At 42.5% G+C, this 8,347-nt stretch overlaps 1 pseudogene; it reads left to right on the plus strand.

The window, feature by feature from the left end:
• Positions 1 to 5,086: 5,086 nt before the first annotated feature.
• On the plus strand, positions 5,087 to 5,493 carry LOC132488130 (glutamyl-tRNA(Gln) amidotransferase subunit C, mitochondrial-like; annotated as a pseudogene).
• Positions 5,494 to 8,347: the final 2,854 nt, after the last annotated feature.

Genomic DNA, 8,347 nt, shown 5'->3' on the forward strand with positions numbered 1-8,347 from the left:
CACTCTCTGCCTTCAACACTTTCTTTTGCAGTAATGACCTTGGCACTTGCTCCATAACTCAACCAGCTGGGGTCAGGGTGGGGCACAAGCAGGGGACAGTCCAAATTATGCAATCTTCTTGGGCAAAAACCACGTGAGGAAGTAATTCCACAGGTGGTGGAGTGGAGGAAGATGGGGGTGGATGGGAGGAGGATTTAAAAGTAGCTTTACTGGGCCTCCCTGGTGGCGCAAGTGGTTAAGAGTCCGCCTGCCGATGCAGGGGATACGGGTTCGTGCCCCGGTCTGGGAGGATCCCATATGCCGCGGAGCGGCTGGGCCCGTGAGCCATGGCCGCTGGGCCTGCGCATCCGGAGCCTGTGCTCCGCAACGGGAGAGGCCACAACAGTGAGAGGCCCACATACCGCAAAAAGAAAAAAAAAAATAATAAAAAAAAAATAATAAAAGTAGCTTTACTTAGACATACAGGTAGACACCAGGTGCATGAAAAGGTTCTCAGCATCACTAATAACCAAGGAAATGCATATCGAAACCACAAGGAGATATGACCTCACACCTAGAATGGCTATTGTCAAAAAGATAAGTAATAACAAGTGTTGGCAAGGATGTGGAAAAAAGGGGGTCCTTGTGCAATGTTGGAAATGTAAATTGGTACAGTCACTATAGAAAACAGTATAGAGGTTCCTCAAAAAATTAAAAATAAAACTACCATACGATCCAGCAATCCCATCTCTTGCTATATATATGAAGGAAATGAAATCACTATTTTGAAAAGATATCTGTACTCCCATGTTCATGTTCATTGCAGCATTATATCTATCTATCTATCTATCTATATATATATACACACACACACACACGTACACAACAGAATATTATTCATCCATAAAAGAAGGAAATCATGCCATTTCTGACAACATGGATGGAGCACTGTGCTAAGTGAAGTAAGTCACAGAGAAAGACAAATACTGCATGATTTCACTTATGTGTGGAATCTAAAAAATTCAAACTCATAGAAACAGAGAACGGATTGGTAGCTGCCAGAGGTGGGGATTTGGGGTTGGGGGAAATGAGTGAAGGCGATCAAAAAGTACAAACTTCCAGTTATAAGGTAAGTAAGTTCTAGGGATGTAATGTACAACATGATGACTACAGTTAATAATACTGTATTGTATATTTGGAAGTTGTTAAGAGAGTAGATCTTAAAAATTCTCATCACAAGAAAAACAATTTTGTAACTATGTGAGGTGATAGATGTTAACTGAACTTATTGTGGTAATCGTTTTTCAATGTATCAAATCATCATGTGGTACACCTAAAATGAACACAATGTTGTCTGTTAATTATATCTCAATAAAACTGGAAATAAAAAAAATGTAGCTCTACTCAGTGAAATTGGAGTTGAGATTGTCTTCTGAGAGTGAGAGGGTGGGACCAAGGATGAGTAGAGTGAAAAGGATTGGGTGCAGCTGAGGGGTAGGAAAGAACCCTGCAACTCAACACATCACCCCTAGTCAGGGCCCAGCTATGGTTGGACAGCCTGACTTTCCCTAATGTTGCCTGACAACATCACACTGCCATGTTGATTCTGTTACCCTGTGGGGTCACAAGGTGTTTGGATAGGCAGGTGGAAGGTCAAGAACAGCCAAATCCTGGGGTATTAATAGAACTGGAGTTCAGTGGTTGAGATTGGGGTTAGCCAGGCCAGAGGGGACTATTTGATTGGAGAATAGCACTGAATGTTTACATGAGGGCAAAGAGCAGGCTCAGTGAGAAAGGGGACAGGGAAGGCCCCTGGGTTTTTAAAGGCCATGGATGATGTTCACATCTTTGAGGATGTTGGAAGGGGTTACTGGCCACGAGGATGTGAATGAGGTTGGAAAGTTCTTGAGGAAGGCAGGGGAGAGTTCTGAATGTCTGTATACAGTGGTGATGGGAAAGGGGAGAAGGTGGAATAATTGATTCAAGAGGAGATGAGTGGAGGTGGTGAAATGGACTAGGGAAGGAGAAATATGAGCATCCTTCCTTCTGGGTCCTTGGATTGGAGTAAGTAGGAGAAGCAATGGTCTTCCTTGGAGGTGTGGTGAAGGAGGAGGGTACTTCTCAGTTGTGGAGATGAGGTGGAAGGGGAGAAAATGTGGGGATGAGAGGCAGATGAACTCAACTAACCTCTCTTCTGACTTAAACATAGTGGGAGAGAAGAGAAGTCTTCATTCAGCCTGGGGAGGGGGAAAGTAGAGCTGGATAGGGCTGAAAGGAGTCTGAAAGGGAAACGTGCACTCTCATTTGAATCTAGGATAGTAATTGTGGGTCACTGGGGCAAAGAGGCAGGTACTGACAGGGGTCGGAGGAGGAATAGAAATGTGGGCACTGCTGAGAGGAGTTCGTTTGCCATTGGACGCGTTAGTGTAATTTATCCCATTCCAAGGTTTTGGTGTGGATGTGAAGGATTCTACATACGCTGGTAATACAAGGGCAGGGACTTTATTTCTGTTTTATATGGGGTAGGGGGAGCTACCCCTAGAAGCAGGGAGGCGGGCCATTTAACATTCACCCCCAAGTTCTGATGAATCAGAAATACAGTTGCAACCAAAGATGAGCAGTGAAATTTTAGGACCTAAGAGTAATTGGGAAGAGGATGGTTGGAGACTCAGGGCACCAAAGAGGTTATTACAGATAGTCGGATTGCTAATACTGCTGCTAAAGTACCTGTGATTCCCATCATATTAGACAATAGGTATAAAATGCTCCTCTGTGCTTAAAATTTTCTTCTGGGGCAATAGCTGCTGGCAACTCTTCTGTAAGGTAATTACAACAGAAGTCCTTATGAATCTGCTTAGTAGATGGCCTATGAGTGATGCTTAAGGATGATGATTTTTTGCTGGTTGGATGTGTTAAATTGTCAGCTATCAAGATTTTTATGTGTAAGACTGCTGGGAATGATGAGATTGCAAGAACTTTTCCAAAGCACACCCTCCACAGGACTATCTCAGCATTCTGTACATCAGCGGGCATCTGTTTTTGTGAGAGAAAGAATCTAGACCATCAATTTGAATACTAATTAAAGCTTAGAAATGTCCTGGTAAATGCCTTGATCCTGGATAATCTGGCCCCAACAAAAAAGTCTTTGCCTAACAGTTCCTGGCACAGAGTTAGTTCTCAATATTAGCTACCTGTTGTTTGTCTAGCCACATTCATGGAAAACTTTGTGCCAGGTACTGCTATAAGCACATTTCATATATTCATTATCAGAAGGTTCCTTGCCATAAAGTAAAAATAATACAGAAGACCAGGAGATACATTCCAAGGTACTACATAGAAAGATTAAGAGAAAAAGAATTAATTATTAAGTGCTGAGTGAAATTACATTAACCTGCCTGAGAAAACATAAAATATGCATCTAGGAGTTTGAAGACAAAAAGAAAGAAGAAATAAAGAATTTAGGGGGATTACAAAGGTTATGAAGGTGGCCTATACTGAGGGAGGGGAATTCCAGGTCCTAAAAACTCCTGTACTTAATGGGGTCCCAGGCTCCTTAGCCCTAGAAGCTCCTGCGAACCAATCTCAAATATTTCTAGATTAACTCTTTGATTCTTTTTTTTTTTTTTTTTTTGCGGTATGCGGGCCTCTCACTGTTGTGGCCTCCCCCGTTGCGGAGCACAGGCTCCGGACGCGCAGGCTCAGCGGCCATGGCTCACGGGCCCAGCCGCTCCGCGGCATATGGGATCCTCCCAGACCGGGGCACGAACCCGTATCCCCTGCATCGGCAGGCGGACTCCCAACCACTTGCGCCACCAGGGAGGCCCAACTCTTTGATTCTTGAAAGAAGAATAGATAGATGATCATTTGAGAAGAAAGGTTATTCAAAGCCTGTCCATTATGGCCTCAGATTTTAATATCATCACCTTAAACACATTACATGAATTTTTTTTTCTGAACCAGTCGAGAGAATGAATAACTATAATAAAAATATAATTATAAAATATATTATAATTACAGATTCAGTGTTTTAACCATGTATTATGACGGGCACTTTAGATAGTATATGTAATTCAGTATTCACAACGAGCTGGGCCCGTGAGCCATGGCCGCTGAGCCTGTGCATCCGGAGCCTGTGCTCCGCAATGGGAGAGGCCACAACAGTGAGAGGCCCGCGTACCGCAAAAAAAAAAAAAAAGAAAAAAAAGAAAAAAGAAGAATGAAATAAATGGAGAGATAGTTCATGTTCATGGATAAGAGGACTCAATATTGTCAAGATGTCTGTTCTTCCCTACTTGAACTGTGAGGTGGGGGGAGCAGGAGGTATATGGGAAATCTCTGTACCTTTCGCTCCATTCTGCTGGGAATCTAAAACTGCTCTAAAAAATAGTCAGTTAAAAGAGTGAATCCTGATAGAGTTAAATATTTTTATTTTCCTCAGTGACCACAATTAATTATCTTAAGGTGTTGCACCAATTAGTTAATGAAAATGTATATACTTCAGTTTGATTAAAGTCAGTGATTATTTCTAAAGGAAGGAGAGATATGAGAAGGAAAAAACATAGAGGAAGTTGAGGGGGAAAAATTACAAAGAGATAGAGCGTGTGGGTCTGGAATATGTGTGTGTGCATGGGTGTGTTTGTGAATTAGGAAAAAGGCACACAAGAAAAACAAGTATCCTTCCCCTGGCCTTTTCTGATGACAACATTTGCATTTTCAACTGCAAGCATAAAAGGGAAGGTATCACTCTCTAATTCTCACCCCAAGAGCAGTCTGGGCTGACTAAGAATGCAGTGCCTCTGGGAGTGAAAGGTTCTTCCTGAGCCCATAAACTGCCTGCCAAGGCCCAAGCCTGCCCCGAGGGCTGCTCCTTGCAACTGTTTTCGGTTTTCAGGATGATGCCTGACTCCCCCTGCAACCCAGCTTCAGGAGGCAACCTAGGATCAGGCCAGCAGCAGATAGTGATTGCTGGGTAGGGATTGGGAGAGCCAAGACCCTCAGCCATCCACGCGATGGCAGTATGAAACGACAGGTGAGGGCGTTGAGGAAAACTGCCTACCTTTCGAAGACACAAGGTTTAGTCATAAGAAAGGGATGGAAGGAGAGAGAAATGAGGGCGTGGGCTGTGTGGCTGGGCCTTCGGGCCTCCGTGGGCGGGCGCCGGGCCTTCCCCTCCAAGGCGGTGGAGGGAAGTGGCCGGATGACAGCCAAGCTGATGGAGCACCTGCAACGGCTGGCGCTTGTGGACTTCGGCAGCCACAAGGCCGTGGCACGGCTGCAGAAAGCCATTGTTTTCTCTGACCGGCTCCGCGCCGTGGACACGGACGGGGCCCCTGGAGTCAGTCCTGGAGGACAGATGTCTGTACTTGAGATCCAACAGTGTGGTAAAACCAACTGTGCTGAAGAACCACTACAAAACTCCCATCGCGTGTGGAGGAGTACTTTGTGCCTCCCTGCCCCCAGGTAATATCTTTTGGCCAAAAGCTGTATGAAAAAGAGCCCTTCTCACACTGCTGAATAGCTATTCTGGGAAGGGGTGCCCTATGAACACGTGGAAGTGCTACAACTATTTTGTTCTTAAGAACACAAATGTTCCCACTTCCTTCACTCGCCTGGAAAAAGTGATAGGTATCTTTTAGTAACAAACTCTTTTTAAGACAGAATTGGGAAAGATCTAGCCAAAACAAGGCAAGGAGTTCCTGATGTCAATGGAAGTAGAAGGTATTGCCACTTCCCAAGGATATGGATCAAGTATTTACCCACAAGCCATTCACTATGGAAGACTTTATCCCCTCCCCAAAAGACCGTTGGCCAAATGACACTTAAGTGAATTTTTCTATTTATGTAACTGTTAGACATTGCATGTGATCACTATGTGACGACCTGAGCTGTCCTTTTCAGTTGCTGTTTCCGTCGACTTGAGCAGCCTTTTATCTTTACTGAACACACAGATTTGTTCTTGGGTACCAACTTTGTTCCAAGCAGAGGGCCGACTTTCTGCTAAGGTTAAAGGAGTAGGGAGGCAGCTTTGGGAGGTGATGGATATGTTTATGAGCTTCATGGCTCTGATTTCATGTGTGTATACTTAACCCCAAGCTCATCAAGTTGTATACATGAAATAAGTAGAGTTTTTTTACGGGAAAAAAAAGGGATGGGAGGAAATGGGAAGACTTTCTCTAGATACCAAATAGGATATTTTTTAAAATTAATTTTTATTGGAGTATAGTTGCTTTACAGTGTTGTGTTAGTTTCTACTGTACAGCAAAGTGAATCAGCTATACGTGTACATATATCCCCTCTTTTTTGGATTTCCTTCCCATTTAGGTCACCAGAGAACATCGAGAAGAGTTCCCTGTGCTATACTGTAGGTTCTCATTAGTTATCTATTTTATACATAGTATCAATAGTGTATATATGTCAATCCCCATCTCCCAGTTCCTCCAAACCTCCCCTCCCCGACAATAGGCTATTATAAGTAGGCTGGAAACCAATTATTCTTGTGGAAGAAAGAGAAGCTAACATAACAGGTGTTGCAGGGAAATTTTTGTGTTGTATACTCTGAAGCTTCCCAGGACACGTGAGAAGGCTGAGGGATAGGATTGCTTCAGGAGATGGCTGACCTTCAGCATATCACTTAATAGTGGAATCAGCCAAGGAATTGGACTAGATACGTTGAAAAAAGTCCCATTTAATGTGAATCACTCAGAGAAGATGAAAGAGGAGGGAAAGAAAGCTGAAGTGAGAGAAAAGTAGGGGAGGGAGGAAGAGGAAAAGGAAAAAAGAAGCAAGAACCTAGTGACAGACAGAAGACATTTCGATTTCACAGTCAGTCTCGTTAAAGTTCTTGACCAGGATGTTTTATTTATTTATTTAATTTTAATTTTAATTTTTAAAAACTTTTAATTTTATATTGGAGTGCAGTTGATTAACCATGATGTGTTAGTTTCAGCTGTACAATGAAGTGATTCAGTTATACATATAGAGGTATTGTATCTATTCTGTTTCAAATTCTCTTCCGCATTAGGTTGTTACAGAATATTGAGCAGAGTTCCTTGTGCTATCCAGTAGGTTCTTGTTGGTTATCCATTTTAAATATAGCAGCGTGTACATGTCAATCCCAAACTCCCTAACTGTCCCTTCCCCCCATCCTTCCCCTCTGGTAACCATAAGTTTGTTCTCTAAGTCTGTGAGTCTGTTTCTGTTTTGTAAATAAGTTCATTTGTATCATTTTTTTAGATGCCACATATAAGCAATAGCTGCAATATTTCTCTTTTTCTGTCTGACTTACTTCACTCAGTATGGCAATCTCTAGGTCCTAAAGGACAGGCAGTTGCCCACTTAAGAGATCATTACACTTTGATAGAAATCTACAAATAAATAAATGGATAAAAAAGAGGTAACAGGAATAACTGAGAATGTTGTTGATAAGCTTGGATTTGTGTCTTACTAACATATTCACTTATGAAAATATTTGTCACATTGGAGAACTTTTCAGGGATGGAGCAAAGTTCACAAGCCAGGTGTCTTCATGACACTAACCAGGTCGTCTGTGCTTACGTACGCACTTCTAACTTCCCCACCTGTCCTAATCTGTTCAGGCTGCTATAACAGAATACCACAGACTGAGTGGCTTATAAACAACAGAAATTTTGGGGGATTAACCTATATACACTACTATATATAAAACAGATCACCAACAAGGGCTGATTATATAGTACCAGGAACTATATTCAATATCTTATAATAACCTATAATGGAAAAGAATCTGAAAAAGAATAGATTTATATGTATATCTGAATCACTTTGCTGTACACCTGAAACAAACACAACATAGTAAATCAACTATACTTCAGTTAAAAAAAAAGAACAGAAATTCATTTCTCATAGTTCTGGAGGCTGGGAAGTCCAAGATCGAGGCACTGGCAGGTTTGGTGTCTGGTGAGGGCCAGATTGCTGGTTCACAGACAGCCCTCTTATGGCAGAAGGGGCAAGGGAGCTCTCTGGAGTCTCTTTTATAAGGGCAGAGCCCTCGTGACCTAATCGACTCCCAAAGGTCCTACCTCCAAATACCATCGCATTGGGGATTATGTTTCAACGTGAATTTTTGGGGACACAAACATTCAGTCTATAGCACCATGCAGGGTCTCCCAAGTGTGCCCTGATTATCTTAGGGTCTGATAACTGTGAAAGAGCACTAGAAATTATAAATGACTAGGTAAATGTGAGGAATGTATAATTGTTCTAATCTTATTTTACAGCATAGAGGGCAGGATTATACAAAATTGTTTCTGTTTTGCGCAGGAAGGAAGTGATGTTCAGTGACATAAGTGATTCACCCAGAGCCACTTGGGAGGTGGAACCAGGCAGTGAT

This window comes from Mesoplodon densirostris, chromosome 4, assembly GCF_025265405.1.
Source record: "Mesoplodon densirostris isolate mMesDen1 chromosome 4, mMesDen1 primary haplotype, whole genome shotgun sequence".
Taxonomy (NCBI): Eukaryota; Metazoa; Chordata; class Mammalia; order Artiodactyla; family Ziphiidae; genus Mesoplodon; species Mesoplodon densirostris.